We start from the raw sequence: 24,251 nt of genomic DNA on the forward strand, positions 1-24,251 counted from the left end.
CAATGGTATGGTTTGTACGTGGTAGTTTTGGCATTGTCTAGTATTTCATCTGTTTTATTTTGACTTATCAATTCATATGATACAGTTACAAAATGTCTGTACAATGTGTTCGCTGCTACTACAGGATTGGTATCACTTTCACCATCTTTCAGCAGGCAGATGTCCTCTGTCCATTCTTTCACTTTTTTTTCTCTAGATTTATGAAGAATCATAAATAAGTTTTTTGAGAAATTCACTTCTTTGTCTATAACTTCTTAAGCAATAAAGGCTTTGTTTCTCTGCTGTAAATGCAATGCTCTTTCTTTTTATTTTGTACAAAGTATTATACACCACAATCTCTTTTAACTTAGAAAGGACATCATACATTTTAAATTCATTTCTTGGGAGGCTTACCTCTCCAATCACCTAGTACTTTTAGAACTTGTGTATTAACATATTGTTGACAGAACATGTAACATTATAATAACAATTAAATAAAGTAAAGACTGGTACCATTTGGTATTTACATTACTATTTGTGTACACTACATCTCACATTTCTGCCATTAACATATTTTTCAACAGAATTGTATTTTGTGACTTAATGTACCTTTTCTGTTCCCATATCTTCTGCTAAGTTATATGAATGTCTATCATGACAGCAAAATTTTCTAGTAATGTTAAGTGTAGTAACCAGATGTTGCAATAGCATAAAGGTATATTTGTTATTATGCTATTATGCAGTCAAGAGAAGTTTCACTATGCTCTGTTACTGTGCTAGGATTATCAGCTTTTAGCATTAGGCTGTAAAATATCCAGCAAGTCAAGTAGTGTCATAATGCTGCCTTTTTTTGTTGTGTGTATCTTCGAAACAACACTAATTGTTAAATAAACAGATTTGAAAGATCTTGGATCGTAACTTCTAACTGTCCAAATAATTTTTTATTTCATCATTTTCTGACTGGTACAGCCTAATACAGAACACCTCTTCCATGCAATTATTATTTTCACTGCTGTAGCTTCATGTCTTGCATATCAACCATTTTTATAACGTATTGGATTGCTTCAGTTGATTCATAGTTAGAGAAAATCAAAGCCCTGCCACCTTTATGCATTTTTCTGGAAAAACTGATTACATTTACATGTTGCTTCAAATTTAAACCTCCATCTGCTTATAATCATGTGGTACTGCCTCTAATTCATCTGCTTCACTGTTTATGGACTGAAAATTCTTATAAGTTATTCTAACTGTTGTCCTTAACTTTGTTGCTTTCCCTTCCTGTGATGAGCTGAACACTTCCATATCTCCCTCCAGTTCAGTTACACTGCATTATTGACTTTTTTTTTACATTTGAGTCATTAATTAGCTTATAATTTTATATTCCATACATGTTTGAATTATTTTACTGATAAGAGTTTGTCTGAGCCACTGGTCCCTTGAGATCAGAAATGCACTATCTAACCATGTCAAATTGTTTTCCTTGGTTGAAAATGACATATATATTACCTAGGTATGCTGTCTTCTCTTGTGGATTTGTCATTTATGCGACAGAGGGTGAGAGATCTTAAGGGGACTGGTCCATGAATACCAGGGGAAATCTTGAAAAAATTGTCAGTATTCTAAACAGTGTAACTCAAGGAATAAGATTTGTAAGCCCATATAATGCTTACCATCTTTTAAGACATCTTTTGGGAATATTTTTATGCATGAACTAAAGCTGTTTAGTTCTCACACTTGTTTTAATTGTATTTTTTTGTTGCAAGTGAAATAAACCTTGCAAATTATTTATGTACATCATAGGTACACATTACTTAAAAACCAACTTGAAGGTTAATTTTTTCCTGTAAGTTCTTTACACTAATATCTTTAAAGCAGACTATTGAAAAGATGGTGGTGTTATAAATTGTGGTACAAAACATTTTAAGTGTGAATCTATTTTTGAAGTATTTAGTCCAACTAGAACAGTTTTTGGTATCCATTCTTATATACAATTGCTAAAAATTTCATTTGGATTTTGAGTCATAACATGTAAACATTTCTCTAATAACCTTTTGCCACTAAGATCCCTATATGTAGGTTTTATAACTTTCATTACAGCAAATGGCAAGGAATGTTTATGGTTGTAGGTCTCACCTTGGGTAACAGCCCTCTGGTAGCCAAACTATGAATCACTGCCAGGTCGACACAGTGCATGACATGGGTTGTCATCTGCGGAGGATTTATCAAAGAAGGTAGCCCATACTGCCTTTTTCATTCCCTCAAGGTCATTTTTCTTTTTTCTTTAGCTTGACCATAATAATACTGAAACCTGTCTATTCCTTCGTCCTTAAGCCAACCATGTCCACTAATGCACTTACCAATAGCCGATTTCTTTCCCTTCAAATTCCTCTTCAAGTCCCTCAATCCTGTGTTCTGGACATGTTCAACACATTTCATTTTTCAATTATTGTGTCAGCATAAGGTTTGGATTCACAAACTTTTTGGTACCCTTTTGAGTCTCCCATCTCCTAGGTAAGATGTATACATCACACCATATTTCTCCACTGACCTGTGAAATTCTTCACAACACCTTCAGATTCCATTCCTCCACTATAACCAGTAAAATGAATAAAAAATTTGTGAGTTTCAGTTCCACTAGTACAGCCATGACAGTACTTGGTAACACACTCCACATCAATGACTTTACCATTGTCCAAGGAGAGAGCCGTCACTACACCATTTACGGAACTATGGCCTCTTCACTGCCAGGGTGCATCCAGGGGTGCAGACAGACATGTAGTGCTGTCATTCATGTCTGCACTTTCCTGAACAGCATTTTTCATACTATCATTTGCTACTTCTTCTAAAGTCTGTAGAATAATTTTTATTGCACCTGTCAAACCTAGTAGGGGGAGGTAAGTCCATAAGGGCACAGGAAATTTGTGCACTTCTGTACCCTTTGCCTACACATGTCATAGCATAAGCAAGTTTATCATTTGCGCTATACACTCCTTGTTTAGTTACACCACAAGGATAACCACATTCGCTTAAATCACAAAAATTAAAAACAATTCTTAATTTTGATGCACAACCTCTTCTAGCACTTACCTCCTCAACTACCTTCACACCACTATTGCCAAATTCCTTACACTGCAAAGCTTAATTTATTAGTTCAGACAGAGCAGAGAGTTCAACAATAACACAACCTGAATCAATAGTTGGCATCTCTATATTATCAGCATTAATATTGCCGTTGTATTGTATTGTATGGAACTGGGGACCTAGAAACAACGGAGAGGCCTCATCCCCATCATAGACCTCAGTGGTTCACAACCCCACAACAGGCTATGGCAGTCCACTCACCACACTGCTGCCACACACGCTGAACCCAAGGTTATGTGCAGTTCAGCCCCCAGTGGAACCCCCTGGGAATATCTCACACCTGACAAGTGTAACCCTAATGTTTGCGCAGTAGAGTAGTTATGATGTATGCATATGTGGAGAAAGTGTTTGCGCAGCAATTGCAGACATAGTGTGAGGCAGATTAAGGGAAACCAGCCCGCATTTGCCAAGGTAAAGGGAAAACTGTCTTAAATCCATCCACAGACTGGCCGGCACACTGGACCTTGACACTAATCCACTGGGTGGATTCATGCCGGGGACAACACGCCTTCCCGCCCAGAAAGCAGTGCTCTAGACTGCACGGCTAACCGTGTGTGTTTAATACTGTCATGCCCATTGTCCAAATATTGCAATTTTTGCTTCGAATCACTTGGAGTAGTTGAAGCTTATTCAAGTGTTGTATCACGTTGTATTTCATATTAGTAGAGTTAATCCGTTCGGTGAACCAATATCCATAAAATTTCCGTTGTTTAACACCAAACTTCTTAATTCTTCCGATTGCTTTCAAGTGCAATAAGAAGTTCATGCACACAATAAGAAACTCATGCACATACAGTTACTTTGCTGTAAACAAAATATTTAAGTAAAAACAGCAGCAAACAATGACTAAACTCTCTGTATAAAAGAAAGATAAGCAACTGTAAGCTTTTGCAGGATAGCCAACCAAAGAGACTAAAACAAAACTAATGAGAGCAAAACTTTATTTTTAACAGAGCTGACTGTGTGCCATGGGGACATTGTGGTGCATACAGCCACTTTTAAATTCCTCTGATTTTGGTACTTTCTGTCATTCATTTTTCTGGAAGTAAACTTTTTCTTGTTCAGAAAACTAGAGAGAATTTTTTAAGACAGAAATTAAAAAATTCATTTTTGGACAGGTATTCACATACAAGCCCCCTGTATGTATCTACATCTACATCTACATTTACATTTATACTCCAGCGGTGTGTGGTGGAGGGCACTTTACGTGCCACTATCATTACCTCCATTTTCTGTTCCAGTTGTGTATGGTTCGCGGGAAGAATGACTGTTGGAAAGCCTCCGTGCGTGCTCGAATCTCTCTAATTTTACATTTGTGATCTCCTCGGGAGGTATAAGTAGGGGTAAGCAATATATTCGATACCTCATCCAGAAACACACCCTCTCGAAACCTGGTGAGCAAGCTACACCACGATGCAGAGCGCCTCTCTTGCAGAATCTGCCACTTGAGTTTGCTAAACATCTCCGTAACGCTGTCACGGTTACCAAATAACCCTGTGATGAAACGCGCCGCTCTTATTTGGATCTTCTCTATCTCCTCCGTCAACCCGATCTGGTACGGATCCCACACTGATGAGCAATACTCAAGTATAGGTCGAACGAGTGTTTTGTAAGCCACCTCCTTTGTTGATGGACTACATTTTCTAAGGACTCTCCCAATGAATCTCAACCTGGCACCCGCCTTACCAACAATTAATTTTATATGATCATTCCACTTCAAATCATTCCGCACGCATACTCCCAGATATTTTACAGAAGTAACTGCTTCCAGTGTTTGTTCCGCTATCATATAATCATACAATAATGGATCCTTCTTTCTATGTATTCGCAATACATTACATTTGTCTATGTTAAGGGTCAGTTGCCACTCCCTGCACCAAGTGCCTATCCGCTGCAGATCATCCTGCATTTCGCTACAATTTTCTAATGCTGCAACTTCTCTGTATACTACAGCATCATCCATGAAAAGCCGCATGGAACTTCCGACACTATCTACTAGGTCATTTATATATATTGTGAAAGCAATGGTCCCATAACACTCCCCTGTGTCATGCCAGAGGTTACTTTAACGTCTGTAGATGTCTCTCCATTGAGAACAACATGCTGTGTTCTGTTTGCTAAAAACTCTTCAATCCAGCCACACAGCTGGTCTGATATTCCATAGGCTCTTACTTTGTTCATCAGGCAAACTGTATCGAATGCCTTCCGGAAGTCAAGGAAAATAGCATCTACCTGGGAGCCTGTATCTAATATTTTCTGGGTCTCATGAACAAATAAAGCGAGTTGGGTCTCACACAATCGCTGTTTCCGAAATCCATGTTGATTCCTACAGAGTAGATTCTGGATTTCCAGAAACAACATGATACGCGAGCAAAAAACACATTCTAAAATTCTACAACAGATCGACGTCAGAGATATAGGTCTATAGTTTTACGTATCTGCTCGACGACCCTTCTTGAAGTCTGGGACTACCTGTGCTCTTTTCCAATCATTTGGAGCCTTCCATTCCTCTAGAGACTTGTGGTACACGGCTGTTAGAAGGGGGGCAAGTTCTTTCACGTACTCTGTGTAGAATCGAATTGGTATGCCATCAGGTCCTGTCGACTTTCCTCTGTTGAGTGATTCCAGTTGCTTTTCTATTCCATTTCGATGTCAGCCATTTTTTTGTTTGTGCGAGGATTTAGAGAAGGAACTGCAGTGCGGTCTTCCTCTGTGAAACAGCTTTAGAAAAAGGTGTTTAGTATTTCAGCTTTATGCGTGTCATCCTCTGTTTCAATGCCATCATCATCCCGGAGTGTCTGGATATGCTGTTTCGAGCCACTTACTGATTTAATGTAAGACGTAAGTCGGTATATAGAATTTTACTTTCAAATTCACTGAATGCTTCACTCATAGCCCTCCTTACGCTAACTTTGACATCGTTTAGCTTCTGTTTGTCTGAGAAGTTTTGGCTGCATTTAAGTTTGCAGTGAAGCTCTCTTTGCTTTCGCAGTAGTTTCCTAACTTTGTTGTTGAACCACGGTGGGTTTTTCCCGTGCCTCACAGTTTTACTCGGCACGTACCTGTCTAAAACGCATTTTACAATTGCCTTGAACTTTTTCCATAAATACTCAACATTATCAGTGTTGGAACAGAAATTTTCATTTTGATCTGTTAGGTAGTCTGAAATCTGCCTTCTATTACTCTTGCTAAACAGATAAACCTTCCTCCTTTTTTTATATTCCTATTAACTTCCATATTCAGGGATGCCGCAACGGCCTTATGATCACTGATTCCCTGTTCTGCGCTTACAGAGTCGAAAAGTTCAGGTCTGTTTGTTATCAGTAGGTCCAAGATGTTATCTCCACGAGTCGGTTCTCTGTTTAATTGCTCGAGGTAATTTTCGGATAGTATAAGGGTAACAAGGTGCTATGTGAGAACTACAGAGGAACAGCATTACTGTACCACTGCATGAAGACTCACAAAAAGAGTATTTTGCAGAAAAACAGGGACAAGATAGAATCACAAATGAAGAAAAGGAGGATTCTGGCCTGGAAGACCAACAGCAGATACCATATTTACAGCTAGACAGGTAGCTGAAAAGAAATGGGAATATGTGAAAGACATAATTGCACTGATAAACATACAAAAGGCTTACAACACTGTTAGAAGCAAAGAGATATGGCAAAGTCTGAATAGAATTGAATTTTCAAAAGTAATGCAGCTCAGAATCAGAAACATGTATGTCAAATATAGGATTCGAACCTGCGACCGTAGCAGTCCCGCGGTTCCGGACTGCAGCGCCAGAACTGCACAGCCACCGCGGCCAGCTGAGAAGTAAAATTTTATTACAGTTGTGACTGAGTTTCAAAAGTAACAGTGGTATTGTCAAAGCTCACTCAGTTGCTTCTTCTTTTTGTTGAATGTCTAGTTGTTACAAGCATCAATTAGTAGTGAAATAAAAAGGTTTTTACTGGCTTCAAAGGTCAAAGAATATTTTATTCACAGACTGAACTGTAAAAGACTACATCGTGGTTACTTGCTAAATCGGCATCCATATTCAGCAAAACACTCTGAAGTGTATGGCAGAAGTCCAACTGTACCAGTTATTGGGTTTTTCTCCATTCCATTCACATATGAAACACAGGAAGAACGATTGTTTAAATGCTTCCATGTGTGCTATAATTAATCGTATCTTGTCCCCACGATCCCTGCTGGAGCAATACGTACAGAGTTGTAGTGTATTCCTAGAATCATAATCTAAAGCTGGTTCTTGTGATCAGGCTTTCTCAGGATAGCTTACATCCATCTACATCTTCAAGAGTCTGCCAGTTCAGTTTCTTCAGCATCTCTGTGTCACTCTCTCACAGATCAAACAAACTTATGACCATTGGTGCTGCCATTCATTGTATACATTCAATACCTGCTATTAGTTCTATTTGGTATGGGTCCCACACCCTTGAGCAATATTCTGAGATGGGATTTGTTGACAGTCTCCTGTGTGTGCTGATTGTATTTCCCCACTATTCTACCATTTAACTGAAGTTTACCACGTGCTTTACCCACAACTGAGCCTATGTGATCATTTCATTTTATATCCCCACAAAGCGTTACATCCAGGTGTTTCCACCAGTTAAACATTTCCAGTTGTGTGACTCATTGGTATTAAGCATAGGATTCTATGCTTGTATTGTGAAGTGCACTGTTTTATTTTTCTGAACATTTAAAGCAAGCTGCCAGTCTTTGCACTACTTTGAGATCTTATAAGGAACTGACTGAATATTTAAGAAGCTTCTTTGAGACAGGACTTTATTACAGATAACTGCATCATCTGCAAAAATGTTTGAGGTTACTGTTAATATTGTCTGCAATCTCATTAATAGAAGAGTAAAACCCGAACAGTATGGGATCCAACACAGTTCCTCAGGGCACACCCAAAGTTACTTCTACATCTGTTTATGACTGTCTATCCAAGATAATATGCTGAGTACTCCCTCCCAAAAATTCTGAAATCCAGTCACAATTTTCAGTTGATACCCCATATGATTGTACTTTTGATAGTAAGTGTAATTGCAGTACTGAGTCAAACGCTTTTCGGGCATCAAGAAATACTGTATCTACCCGCATGTCTTGATTCAAAGCTTTCAATATGTCATGTGAAAAAAATGTGAGTTGTGTTTCATATGATTGATGTTTTCAGAATCCATGGCGGCTGGCATGGAGGAGGTCATTTTGTAAAGGTATCTAATTAAATTTTTGATGAAAGTATGTGCTAAGACTCTAAAACAAGTTAATGTCAGGGATATTGGATGGTATTTTTGTGGATCACTTCTACTACTCTCCTTGTAAATGGATGTGTCCTCTGCTTTCTTCCAACTACCACACAGTTCTTTGTTCAAGTGATCTATGATAAGTTGCAGTTGGAATGGATCTAACCCAGCCACAAATTCAGTATAGAAGGTGTTATGGATTCCATCAGCCCTTGAAGATCTGCTAAATTTTAATGATTTCAGCTGTTTCTCAACACCAATGTCACTAACACTTATTTCACTTATGTTTTCAGTGGTACAAGGATCAAATTGGAGCAATTCTTCTGGTTTTTCCTTTATAGAGGAATGTTTGAAACTGGAGTTTAGTACTTCAGCTTTTGCTTTGCTACCATCAATTTCAGTTCCTGTCTGATCCACAAGTGAGTGGACACTAACTTTGGTGCCATTAACAGCCTTTAATATGACAAGAATTTCTTTAGGTTCTGTAAAATATTATTTGACAACACTCTGCTATAGTAGTTATTGAAGGTTTCATGCATTATGCTCTGGACAGCATTTCATTCAGAATCTCTCTATATATAGCCATATGCTTTGTTTTACACCTATTATGCAGTAGTCTCTGTTTCTTCAGAAGTTGCTTTAGAGTGACTGTGTAACATGGAGGGTCCTTCCCATTATGAATTGTTCTACTTGGTATCTCTCTCTCTCTCTCTCTCTCTCTCTCTCTATTTCTTAATTTTTTGGTTACGTCAGAAGGTGAGTGTGATGTTTGACAGAAGGATCCAATTACCGCACCAGTCATTCTGCTCTTACCACAGGACAGTATGAACTGATTACAATCTCTCACTATGTATGTGCCTTGACAGTGTTGATACTTCCAGAAATTTAGATAGTGGTGACCAAATTGTACAATTTATACACGATTTAAAAAAAAAAATATATCTACTTATCATAAGACTTCAAGCTTATAGCAAATAATGTTTCCAATTAATTGTAACATTGACATCAAGTTTATAGTGCACTAATTTATTTTCATATATAATCATTTTGATTATGTCTGACAACTCAGACAAGTAACTTGAAATAATTCACAATTTCATATATGGAAATGCTGACATATTTAAGTTTTCAGATTTGTATGATAAATTGTACCATAAGTTTGCAAATAATTTAGAAACAATAAAACTAATCATTTTCCCACCATCACATGTAATTATCATTTTTTTATGTGAAATTTCTTTATAATAAAGTTGAGGTTTCTTTAACAATGTACACCATATTTCAGTATTTTAATTACCTTGTTATGACACTAAAGGCCTCCATCTTCCAGTTTTACAAGAAAAATGAGTGAAGCTACCAAACTTTTGTTTGTAACAAGAATAAAGAATGGATAAATTACTACTCAACTTATTGTTGTCATTGACTCTCAGACAGGCATAAAAAAAAAAAAAAAAAAAAAAAAAAAAAAAAACTGGTAAGATATTAAAGCTTTCAGACAGGGACCTTCTTCTGCAGTAGAAAATACACACACATTTACACAACTCACACACATGTGGCCACTACCTCAGGATGCTAGAGCCTGACTGTGTCTAACAGATCAGCAATCCAGCAGGATGAGTGGTGGGGTAAGGAGGAACCATGAGGTTGGGGAAGGGGAGGGATAACAGGGTACGAATGGGTGCATGGGGGAAGATGCTTATGCTGCCTGGTGGAGCATGCATGGACTTGGTGGAGGGACAGGATAAGGCTGTTATGAGCACTGAGGAGTAGTGTCAGAAGGCTGTGCTGGGGAGGGAGGGAGAAGGAGAGAGAGAGAGAAGTAAAAAGAGGGAAACAATTGTGGCAGCATTGGCAGGATAGATCACATGTGAAGTATCTCAATGGGAGCCAGGAAGGGGATAGGTAGGTGGGAGACAGGAACAGGAACTAGTGAAGGTTTAGGCCATGGAGGTCGTGGGAACAAAGGATATGTTGGAGGGAGAGGAGAGGAGGGGAAAGGACTTGTAAATACTTTGGCAGGATAGGTTTTCCATGTCCTCCATTCCTGTAACCCCCCCACCCCTGATGTAAACTTTTGCTAGTTCATGTTTCCCACCTATCTCTCCTCTTCCATGTTTGCACTCCAGTACTACACATGTTGTATCTGCTGCTGACACAGCTTCAATCTTTTCACTTTCTCAACTTCTGTCCTCTCCCTCCCTGCCTCCTCCCTAGCACAGCCTTCTAACATTGCTGCTAACAGCCTTATCCTGCCAACACCAAGTCTGTGAACACTCCGCCAGGTAGCACTAACATATTCCCCATTTGTACCCTGCTATCCCTCCCCCCCCTGGCTGCCTCATGTCATCTCCTTACATGCGCTACCCTTAATTGGTTGCTGTTCCATCACAGACAGTCAGGCTGTAGCACTCTATGACAGCAGTGTGTGTGTGTGTGTGTGTGTGTGTGTGTGTGTGTGTGTGTGTGTGTGTGAATTGTGCATGTGTGAATGTGTATTTTTATTTTTTTACTGCAGAAGAAGGACTGGGTAGTCTGAAAGCTTTAATATTTCAGCAGTCTTTTTCATTGTGCCTGTCTGTGACTCACTGCACCCTCTATTTGGTGAGAGAAATCTAACCTTTCCGTATTTTTATTATACCATTGTTAACTTTCTGTACTTTAACTTTTTATTTGTGAAATATTTTGAAGCTAAAACTTCATATGGACATATTTCATATTCTGAATGCTTGCTGAGTTAGTACACATTTAATGTACATTGTTATTTTATGTTCTGTGTTATTCAACACATTGTCAGATTTACACATGGGCAGTAGTTAGTAAATGTTATAACATGCATTTTACAAAGAATGAACTGAGAAATACATTTTTAACATACTCATTTCTAAGCATTATCATACATATCATATTACAGCTGTTGTGCAGTTCACAATAAATGTTTGAATATCTCACTGTTAACTCAAGTGCATTTGTGCACTCTTGGGAGAACATGTTGTGTTGCTTGTCTGAGCGCTTCTGCACATTCTCTAACAAGGGCGACAGCATCTATGATGTGTCCAAGCAGTTCATCTTGCATATCAGCTTTTGTCTGTGCAACTCAGACTATCAATAATAGGCTAATAGTGTGAGGTGTGGAGATCTTGGTGGCTATTTAATTGTACTACTATAACCAATCAAGAGATTAGGCTAAGAGCAGTTGAGATGTTTCCTCACACGTCAGGTAAATCTGCAGGGGCTCTGTCATGTTGGAATTACGTTGCAGTTCATGTGGCCAAAGGTGTTCAACAAGGTATTCAACAAACAAATTTTCCAAAAAAATGGTAGTAAATCTATCCTGTTATTTGCTCTTCTAAAATGACTGGGACTATCAATATGTTACCAACATGGTGGACCAAACATTGATTAAAAAATGATTATTATATGTGTTGTCAATTGCATGCTATGTAAAAGGGGCTTCATCAGTGAATAGTGTTAACAGAAGCAAATGGTAACAGTCATTGAACCAGTGACAAAATTGAAGTCATGTGGCATTGTCACCGATATGAAGATTGTGGATAAACTATACATGAAATGGGTACAAGTTTTTGCATACAATGTTCAAAATATACATGTTTATTGGACATTAATAAATTCTGAAAGTCACCATGTACTGGTAGTTGGACTTTGCTCCATATAAACAATGTGTTGCTGTTCCCCACAAGCTATTGTACTACATGTTCAGAGGAAGAACAGGAACTTGGATGAATACCTGGTTCATGCAATGAGCTGAAAACTTAGATGAGTACTCTACGAACAGGAATTCAACAGTAGTAGGTGCATCAACATCACTGGAACTGTACACCTACATGATATTTGCACATATTTATTAGTGTAGGTGGTGACATTTCAACCAGTGCTTGTATAAACACAGTTAACTGACATTTCTTGCTGATACACTCCAAATCCCACACATTACACCACTCACAACACACCACAGACAAGTACATATTCAAAGGGTGAGTTTAATGACAGAAAGCCATTGTAAACAAAGAAGTTGAAGGCAGTGAGGTATATTGGTCTAGAGTAAAATATCAAGGTTTATGTGGGTATGACACAAAGTGTGCACCACTTGCCTAGAAACAAATGTACATTAAATGTGTTCTATCTCTGGAATCATTCAGAATAGGCTATTGTCCAGTGAAGGTTTTTGCTTCAGATGGGCATTCCTGTTATATCTCTGAATACTGACCATTCTTCCTGAGACACTCAGGATCTATTGATCTGTAGGTTAGCAGAACATTTATTGACAGTAAAACTGTTTTAAAAGGCATAATTCATCAATCAAGAATTGAAAATTTTGTTTCAGTACACAGGCAAAACATACTGGAAAAATATTTGTATCCATCAGAGATAATATTAGTGAAAGAATTTATACTGAAATATGTTAATGAATCATTAAAAGGTTTCCAATTATTTTGTTGCAGTGTCATGACACATATATTTAAGTATAGTGTATAGTTAATCTTTTTGGCCATGATGGCCTAGTAGGTAGAGCACTAGACTCCTGACTTGAAAGTCTTGGGTTCAATCCTAGATAGGGTTGGTGATATTGCTTCACTTAAATCCTTCTAGGAAAGTCCCAAGTCCACACAGCCTTTTGTCAAATGGGTACTAGGGACCTCCTTAGGGTAAAAAGTGGCTGAGCGATGGGATCACCACTTCCCCCTCCATAGAGTCGCAGCAACAAAAGTCTGTACTCTGCCTATAATCATACCAATGCCTGGTCATGGTCTTGTGCCTCAGACTTAACTTTTACTTTTATATTGTTAATCTTGAAAACAGGATTTTTAAATGTTGTATTAAAAAGCCAATGTTTACACTTTTCTTAGGATGCTGCACACAGTTACTGTGATGAGGAAGAGGGAATGTGCAAAAGAAGCACCACAAACACCACTGAGCAAAATAACGCAAGTGCATAGAACACTAATAATGTAGCCATAGATAGTTTTTGCTAATTTAAGTAAAATGCATTGTCATGATTAGCATAATTGTGTAGAACTATAGTTAATTTATTACAGCTAAACAAGTTGAATTACTTGCCAAATAACACAAGATTGTATAACAGTAATAATGCAGCAATAGATAATTTTTGCTGACATAATTAAAAGTAGTTGCCGAAGTATTGTAAGTGTGTAGAATTGTAGTTAATTATAGCAAACCAAGTCAAATTAATTACCATTAATTCTGCTCTTGCTGGTAAAGTACCTAAATATGCTTAGGGCATGTTATATCATTTTTGCCTGAGAAATAAACTTTTCATAAGGCAATCAACAATGTAAGGAAAGACTGATTGCTACTTACTGTAAAGATGACACATTAAGTTGCAGACAGGCACAACTAAAACACTTACACATTAGGTTTTGGCCACAGCCTTCACCAGGAAAAGAAAGAGAAACACATATCCATGCATTTACGTAGGCAAGCACACCTCAAGCACACATCACTGCCATCTCCGGCAGCTCATACCAGAATGCATTCTGGACCAAGCTGCTGGAGGTTGAAGTCATGTGGCATGCTTGCTTGTGTGAAATGTTGTGCCTATCTCCAACTTAGTGTGTCGACTTCACAGTAAGTAGCAATGTATCTTTGCCATACATTTTTCAATTTGAACCTGGAGTTTCCATTGTTTGCTTTTTCATAAAGAATACATTCTTCAAGGGAATGTTTGGACACTGACCTCGGGCTTCTAATACCACATGTAAATTGTGTGGTGAAATATACTACTTTAACAAGGATAAGGCCCATAAGAAAGGAGTGGTGGTTGAAAGATGATGAAAATTGAAGAGCTTCTAGAATTTCATGGGGCAAAAAGTGACATAAAATGAGACAAAATTTCGAAGAAGAATGGAATTTATTAAAAGCGTCAATATTCAGATGTGCTAGCACATTATGTGGCCAAACAAAAGGGAAATTAATGAAAAAGAAACAAATTGGTTGAACAAATTAGTAAAAATGTTGTAAGAACCAAATTATGGCAAAGAGAAAAAGAAGATATAGACAAACAAAGTCAAATAAATGGCTTTGTGACACAGGATGAAATACAAATATTGAGACTTAAGAAGGGATTCAGAGATAAGAAACTCCATGTTAAAAGGGGCATGAGTGAAGAAAAAGAGAAGGACGGGATGCTTTCACTCAGAAACAAAGTAGACAATGGGAGAAATAAAAAAATACCTTATGGCTTACTGAAAAGTATGAAATCAGAAAGAGAAGAGATAAGGGTAATAGAAAGAGAAAACAGTGATCAGAATCATGAAAGAAACAACAACAGAGATGAAGATTTACTTGAAAAATTGTTTAACGGATGAGTAATGACAATGAACCCCAAGTCACTGATATACTTAAGGAAGATAAATCACCAAATACCTGCACAGAAACAGAAATTGCTCTAAGTCTCCTGGAGATGATCAGTTAACTGTAGATGTGATAAGAGATTTGGGGATCAATGAAACACCTTAGTTGCATGGAATTCTGGGAGTAATATGGAAAGAAAATGAGGTACCCAGTGACTGAAATATTGGAATTATAACACCAAAATTTAAGAAGGTAACGGGAATAGATGTACCAACTATAGAGGAATCACCTTATTGCCACACAGCCTAAAGATCTTGAATAGATTTTTGAGCTGTTGTTGAGAATTATCTTAGAAGAACAGAGTAGATTTAGAACTAAAAGAGGAATATTTGACTATATTTTTGCACTCTGACAAAAAAATGAAAAAATATTGGAAGAGATGAGAAGACCTGATAATAGTGTTTATAGATTTAGAGAAGGCATACACAGCTTGTCAAGGTATAAAATATGAGACTGCTTGGGAACATGGAAAGTTCTCAAGTATCTAATTACAAAAATTCTTACGTTGTATGTTAGTTATGAGAGAATTGTACAAATAGTACATATAAAGTCAAAATGGCTTAGAACAAAGAGAAATGGGCAACAGTGCAGTCCCCTTTCACCATTACTCTTCTCTCACTCATGTATACCATAAAAAAGAACATAAAAAGTGGAAAAGAAGACATAAATTTTCTTGTTTGTGAATGATATTGCCATTTGGGATAAAACCAACATGACAGTACAGAAAAATTGGATCAAAGGGTTTGGGTTAACTGTTGGTAAGAACAAGACAGTGGCAGTACAAATGAACTGAATACTCACTTGTAACCTATATTTGGAAGGGAAGAAAATTAAGAATGTGAAAAATTTTATATATCTTTGTAGTGTTGTGGCAAGTGATGGGAGTACCAATTTTGATGTTTGGATCAGGGTAAACAAAGGATAAAAATTCTTGACTCTAGTACAAAGGCTTGTCTGGAAGGAGGATGATACTTTAAGAGCTAAACAGACCATTTCAGAACTTTCCTTCTTCTCTCCATGTTCAGTAGTCGGGAAAACTGTTTTATAACAAAGTTATGAAAAGGATATTTGAAACTCACCATATAGTGGAGATGCTGAACCACAGTCAGGCACAACAAAAGACTGTCAGAAAGTAAGCCATCAGCCAACAAGGCAGTACAGAGAAAAGTGCTTCACACAGTCAGAGATATAAGGTTCATTAGTGACCGACTATCAGTTATAGTGTTGTCCAGCAGGTGGAATAGACTAGTAGTAATTAATGTACATGCACCAACTGAGGGCACTGAAGAGGTTGTTAAAGACGACTTTTGTGAAGAACTAGATCAACTGTGGGATGAGTTCTCCTTGTACGATACAAAATTAATCACAGGTGATTTTAATGTGAAGATAGGGAAGGAGGAAGCATTCCGGCGTACAACTAGGAAAGAAAGTTTGCATAACATTTCGAATGATAATGGCACAAGGGTGGTTAACTTTGCTGTTTCAAAAGACATGATTGTTGAGAGCACATATTTCAAAAGGAAGGACATTCATAAAGCGACTTGGGTCTCTCCAGATGGACACACCCGAAACCAAATTGATCATGTTCTTATAGATCGAAGATGGCACACTAGTATAGAAAATGTTAGGACTTTCAGTGGAGCAGACTGCGATTCTGATCATTTTCTTGTAGTTGCCAAAGTTCACCAATGGCTGTCTACAGCAACATCAAAGTGTCACAATGCAGAACTTGTTAGGTTCGACACTGACAAGCTGAATGATGAAAACTTTAGAAGAAGGTACATGATAGAAATTTCAAATATGTTTGATGCTCTCAGGACACATGAAGATCAAGACAAGGATGTAAATAAACAATGGATCACTGTGACAAATAATATCAAAGAGGCAGCGAAGGTCACAATAGGTACAATTAAGAAGAACAGGAGGAAACTGTGGTTTGATAAGGAATGCAAGAAATTGGTAGAGGAAAGGAGAAAAGTGTGATTAGATTGGGATAGAATGGAAGACAGAAAATGAGAGGAGTTCTTGAACTTGAGAAGGGAAGTTGGTCGTAGGCTACAGGCAAAGAAAAGAGATTATTTGAACAATCAAATTTTAAAAAATGGAAACAAAGGGTAAAACAAAAAACGTTAGGGAACTTTACCTAGACATAAATGGGTATAGGAAGGGGTTCAAGGCTAGGACAAATGCACTTCGAGGGAATGCCGGGAGAATACTGACAGACCCCAGTGCTATATTAAGTAAATGGAGGGCGTATTTTGAGCATCTATTAAATGTACACCAGGAAGCAGGAAATGAGCAGGCATACGAAATACATACAGCAGAACCATAGATACCTGAGCCAATGTTAAAGGAAGTAAGAGATGCAATCAACAAATTATAAAACCATAAAGCACCAGTATCAGATTGCATAACTGCAGAATTAGTTAAAAATGGGGGACAGAAATTGGTGGAAGTAGTTCACAAAGTGATAACTAAGGTATGGAACTCAGAGAATGTACCTGAAGAGTGGCAGGAGTCGATTCTGATCCCAATTTTTAAGAAGGGGGACGAAATGGATTGCAGTAATTATAAAGGGATATCGCTGTTACCAGTATGTTCCAAAATTTTCTCGAATATTCTGCTAAGCAGGCTTACTCCATATGCATATGAAATTGTGGGGGATTACCAAGCTGGCTTTTGGAGGAACAGATCAACTGTTGACCAAATATTCACCCTGCATCAAATTTTGGAAAAGAAATGGGAATACAGTAAACCAGCTCATAATCTTTTCATAGATTTTACAAAAGCATATGATTCAGTATTGCAATCAAAATCGTACAGAATTCTTTTGGAACTTGGAATACCAAAGAAGTATGTTGTGGGAAATGTGAGCTACTTCTCACTGAATAGATTACTTTCATCACGGATATTGTCTAGGAATTTAAAGATTAGAATATACAAAACTATTATTCTGCCAGTTATGCTGTATGAGTGTGAGACTTGGTTTCTCACTGTGCAAAATGAAAAGCCATTTCGAGTATTTGAAAACAAAATTTTGAGGAAAATTTTTGGAGCAAAAAGGGATGACATTAGCGGAGAGTGGCAAAAACTGCATAACGAAGAGGTTCACGAACTCTATTCAAGCCCTGACTTAATCAGTATTATTAAATCATGTAGGCTGCAATGGGTGGGTCACGTAGCTCGAATGGATGAGGGCAGGGTAGTGCGCAGAGTACTGGTAGGGCACTTAGAGGGAAAATGTCCTGTGGGGAGACCGAGGCATAGATGGGAGAACAATGTGAAGGCTGGTTTGAGGAGTCTAGGTATTGAAGGTGAATGGAAGGAAATAGCCCAAGACAGGGACAGATAGCGAAAATACGTTGCTGCGGTAATGGACTCTAAGAGTCCGGTATGACCAGAGTGTGTGTGTGTGTGTGTGTGTGTGTGTGTGTGTGTGTGTGTGTGTGTGTGTGTAACATTTCTTAGATATGACTCATAATTAGTGTGAAAAGTTTAAAGACAGGAGAATAAGGAAGGAAAGTATGAACTATTGGCAGTGAACAGTCAGTATACTGAGATAACAACCAGTAAGGTCTGGATATTTGTCCTGAAAAAGCTCTCAAGGCTTGGATACCAGAAACTAAAATCTTTATATTATATTCTGCACAAGTCATTGTTCTCAGACAGCTAAGAATTTGGCTGTCAGATGCCCAAATCATGCGTAAAATGCTGTGATAGCTGTGCATGCAGTGATAAGCTGAAATAATACGTACACAAATATCAATCATTAACAGTTTCATTATCAGCCAATAAGTAGAAAGTTTCATTCACGCAGAAAACTGCCTACATCCATGGCTAATGATCTGTAATTTGTATGTTTTCATTGTGAAGAATGAGTGGAACTCTTTAACACATAGACACTGGTGGCAACAATTTGTTTTTGTAATTAAATTAAAATGGCGCAAAGTTGAGCAACTTGTCTTAAACATTTAGAAATGCAGAACTGTCCACTTCATAAAACATTGAAATCTAGTGACTCAAAAGTGGAATCTGTCAAATCATGAAATTACCTGGAATGTTGTAGGTATATAAAATAAAATGATCACATTGGCTCAGTTGTAGGTAAAGTGATGGCAGACTTCAGCTTATTGGTAGGATAGATTAGCCAGGTAAGAGCAAGAGATTGCTGTATTTGAAACTGCAACAGCAATCTCTTGCTCTTACTCGGCTAATCTCTGAGCTATATGCCTTGTCAGCAAATTTCCACTCTGTCAGACTTCTCTCCTTCTACAAAATCGAGCAGTTATCTGCCACTCATGTTTCCTTGAAGCCAGCTTCAAACTGCAGCAACATGCCTGACTTCACCTCAAAAAGCTATCCTACCTTCTCCAGGACCTACTTTCCTTCACAGGTAATATCCATTGGCAATATCACTTTGCTGCCCAATCCCAAAACCTTTCCAACAGCAAACCTAACATTGAACCCTGCCTTGAACAGTTCATACTACAATCCTGACTTGATCCACCACCACCATCTCAAAATCATCCTTTCCAAGCCTCTCAAGAATTCCTCACATCCAGCATTGCTTCAAAACGTTTCCTCAGGTCTCTACAACAAGATCCTAACCTGTCCTCTGCAGAACTCAAGGGTCTACACTCCCTAAAAGCTGATGACTCCATCATTATCCTCCCAGCAGACAAAGAATCTACCACTGTAGTACTTGACCAGAAAGACTAACACCGCAGTCCATAGAACTTCTAACCCCACCCAAACCACACACCCTCACGTTTTACCTTCTTCCTAAGATTCACAAACCCAGTCATCCTGGTTGTCCTGTAGTTGCTGGTTTCAAGGCATCTACCAAACATATATCTGCCTTAGTTGACAAACACTTGCAACCCACAGCACAAAAACTCCCCTCCCACATCAAAGATACCAACCATTTCCTGGATCATCTGAAATCCATGCCCATCCCACTCCCACCACACAGCTTGCATGTCAATATTGATGCCACCTCCCTCTATACCAGCATCCTCCATGTACATGGTCTGTCTGCTGCTGAACATTTTCTCAATCAATGGCTACTGATTCCAAACCTATGACATCCTTTCTACTCACTTTAATCAACTTTATACTTACCAAGAACTACTTCACCTTTGAGGGGCAGACATACAAACAGATCAGGGGTTAGATCATGGGAACCAGGATGGCTCCTTCCTATACCAACCTTTTCAAGGGTCGCTTGGGAGAGGGGTTCCTGGGATGTATAAGTCTTCAGCCCCAAGTTTTGTTTAGATACATTGATGACATCTTTACCATGTGGACTCATGGTGAGTCTGGCCTGCTAAAATTCCTGGAATTTCTGAGTACCTTCTCCCAATTAAATTTCATATGATCCTATTCCAAATCCCAGCCACTTTCCTTGATATTGATCTCATCCTCACTGAAGGCCAGCTGCATGCTTCTGTCCACATTAAACCTGACAGCAAATAACAATACTTACATTTTGACAGTTGCCATGCTTCCCATGTCAAACAGTCCCTCCCACACAGCCTTGGCAACTGAGGCAAATATATTTGTTCGGATGCAGACTCTTCACAGTGATACACCACAATTCTCACCTCAGTCTTTACATAATTACCCCAGCAGCCTAGTTAAAAAGCAGATTTCCTGGGCCATCACATCAAATCCTGATACTGCTGATCCCTCCAAAATATAGCTTCAGAGCAGATCATTGGTCACTCAGTATTATCCTGGTATGGAATGTGTTAATCAGCTACTTCGACAGGGCCATGAATTCCTAAAATCATGGCCTGAAATGAGATCCATTGTGTCTAGAATAGCTTTCTGTCACCCTCCATATCTCTGCAATATTCTTGTCAGACGCTATGCTCCTTCCCGCACCCATCTTCCTATGTAACGGTTTTCCTACTTTGTTTCTTCATTTGTTGTCCTTAGTGTTGATGTACTGCGTTGCTATACTAGTTGAAAAATGGGTTGTGGAGGTCAAACATGGACTACTTTAAATGATGTAGCCAAAAGAGGCACAGTTGCATTTCACAGCAGTTTGCTTTCACCTCTCACAACCCCCCATATACACATTTAATATAGCCAGTGCACTATTGTTCTAACTTCCCATAAGCCTCATTAATAGTTTACAGGCAAATATCCACATACTGCTACATGAGTTTCCTGTTGAACATCAACGAGCAATAAAAACATAACCATATAATTCACAGTTCTCTCAAAATAATCAGGTATGTATGGAACAGACACTGCCATTGCTTTAACACAAGGCCTATTAGTCTAACACTTATTTCACTGTTAAGTTGATGCGTTGTTGTCATTCTAACCAACACAAGTTCCTCGTATGAAACTCAACTGTGGACTTACTGTCTTGTGACCAAAAATCAGGCCCTTATATATCCTCACAATAATAGGCACTGAAACTACACATTGTTCAAAGTGAAATTTATACAAATTACAATTAAAACTTATTTCATTAAATTAACCGAATACCTCAAAATATTGGTTCCTTTTAACAGTTTCTTCCTCTACAAGAGTTTGGCTGATTTATTTGTTTAAATCATGAAATTAACAAATATAGTTACACAAACAGTACTTTTGACAAAACTGTTAATTACTTTGGAATTAATTAAGGGCTGGCTTTGCTAACATGTTTGTGAATAGAGCCAGATAAATACTTAAAGAATGCTAGTGTTTCGTCTTCCAAATGTTTATAATTATTATAGAATTTATATTTGTTTATACATCAAGAATAGAATTTAAGTTAAGAAACAATAACTGATTTCACCCTATAACAAAAGAAACTAACTAGGAATAGTTGAAATAAATTTGAAAATCAATTACATACATAAAATTAAGTACAAAATTAGATCTGGTGTTATATTCCTTAAAACTAAATGCCAATCTTTCTCTTTTACAAAAATACATATTATATTCACCTATGTTAATGGTAATTAGTTAAAAATGGAAAAACTAATTTTAAAGCAGCAGATGGCAAAAGAAGTGGGGAAGCAAAAATTATCCCAGCTTGCTTCATCACACATATCCTGTGGCTCCTACACCTGTGAACATCCCCATAGCAAGGCTTGCCATGTGCACCCTTCTACCACTACCTATAATAGCCCTGTAACTGGCAAAACATATACTAAAGGAAGCCGCGTGTAAAACGACGTGTCATGTAGCTGTGGATCCAAGTACCACACCAGTCATTCTGCTCTTACTAAAGAACAGTTCCAACTGATTACTATCTCTCACTATCTATATGCCTTGACAGTGTTGACACTTCCACAAATGTAGATAGTGGTGATCAAATTGTACAATTTATACATTATTTTTAAAAAATTTAATCACTATAACAAATAATGTTTCCAATTAATTGTGACATTGACATCAAAATTATAATGCACTAATTTATTTTCATATATAATTATTTTTTATGTCTGACAACACAGATAAGTAACTAGAAATAATTCACAATTTCAAATATGGAAATGCCATTATATAAACGCTGTTTGACCTTCTACATCACATTCCCATCTATTTTTCACCACCCCCCACCCACCTCTGTTATGTACAATGCACTTAGCATTTAACTCTTATTAACTCATGCATGATATTTAAGCAGTAATCTCTGTCTGCATATTACCCTGTCTTCCACCTTTAAGTTCTCAGGTTTTCAAATCTTGTCTGATGCAGTCCCCAGCAATCAGTCTTTCTTTCTCATCCCATACGGTAAGTCTCCCTTGACCCACAGTTCTGGGAGAGTTTCCCAAAATCTACCCCTTTTCCTAGCTCTCTATGGTCCTTTTCCTTCATCCTTCTCCCTTCCTCTTCAACCCTTCTGTCTGAAAAAGGAGCCACCGGCTCTGAAAGCTTGCCAATTACAACTGTCTTTATGTGTGTATTCTGCCACTGCTTGGCTATCAGATTTTTTATCTATCCAATTAAATAAGTTTATCAAAAAAGATTGATTGCTTCTCATCATATAATGGAGATGTTGAATCACAGATGGGCATAACAAAAGACTGCTAGAGAAGTAAGCTTTCAGTCAAAAGGCCTTCTCCTAAATTAGTCAACTTACAAACACGCACGCACACACACACACACTCACTCACACACACACACACACACACACACACACATTCATTCCAAACAGAAATCCTACACACATGATCACTGTCTATGGTTACAGAGACCAGACTGTGAGCAACAGAGCATAAAAGAAGCGATCTGGGTGGTTGGAGAAAGGAGGACGCTGGGGAAGGGAGGGGTGGGGTGGCAGGGTAGGGGTGGGGGCCAGTAAAGTGTGGCTTGTGGGAGCATACAGGGATAAGGTGGGGAAAGGATAAGGCAACTAGGTGAAGTCAAGGGGCTAGACAGAATTTGGGAGGGGGGGGGGGGGGGGCAGCAGAAGAGGAGAGAAGTAAAAATACTGTGGGTGCATTGGTGGAACAGAAGACTGAATAGTGCTGGAGTCGGACCAGAAAGGTGATAGGTTGGTGAAGGACAGTGACTAACAAATGTTGCAGCCAAGAGGGTTACAGGAACATAGGATATATTGCAGTTCCCATCTGTATAGTTCAGAAAAGCTGGTGTTGGTAGGAAAGACTGAGATGGCACAGACTGTAAAGCAGTCATCAACATGAAGAATGTTGCGTTGGGTAGCATGCGCAGTTGTTTCTTGGCCACAGTTTGTGGTGGCCATTCATGTGGTCAGTTTTTGGTTGTCATCCCACACAAAATGCAGCACAGTGTTTCCAGATTAGCTTGTTTACCACATGACTGCCTTTGATGGGATAGATGGGGCTTGTGACCAGAGTGGAGAAGGTGGTGGTGGGAGGATGTATGAGACAGGTATTGAATCTAGGCCTATATGGGGATATGTGCCATGAGCCAAGGGGTTGGGAGCAGGGGTTGGGTAGGGATAAGGATAAACTTTCCTTTATCCCTAGACACAACCAGTCCTACATACTGTTCCTGCATTGTTGCTTGGCTCATGGAATCCCCCCAAAATGGCCTTACCATCAAGTTAACCCTCATTCCACAATGACCTCCATCTGTTCATATTCGTCCAGCCCTTAACCATCACCAACATAGTCCTGCAAAAGCACATCAATCAGGCCCATACCTCATAATAATACCTCCTACCCATCTGTAAAATTCTCCTGCTTTGCAGTCTCAAATTCCTAGATCCCAACTCACACTTTGAAACTCTTGCCCTCTAGGGACTAGTGAAAAAGAAAGACTCTCTCTCTCTCTCTCTCTCAAAGAACTAAAACTCTCCAATTCGTTCTCCTCCTACTCCCACCTTGGACTACCACTATCCACCACCTCTACAACAACCTCCAAACCTTCCCCAAAGCCCCGGACAGCCAACAAACCATGCCTCACAGACCTACTTCATTTACCCCACCCTCAAAAACTCCCTCACCAAAATACAGAATTCAGAACCAAAGCAGACCCAAAAAACAGTCAGTTGAGAAC

This window comes from Schistocerca nitens, chromosome 2, assembly GCF_023898315.1.
Source record: "Schistocerca nitens isolate TAMUIC-IGC-003100 chromosome 2, iqSchNite1.1, whole genome shotgun sequence".
Lineage (NCBI taxonomy): Eukaryota > Metazoa > Arthropoda > Insecta > Orthoptera > Acrididae > Schistocerca > Schistocerca nitens.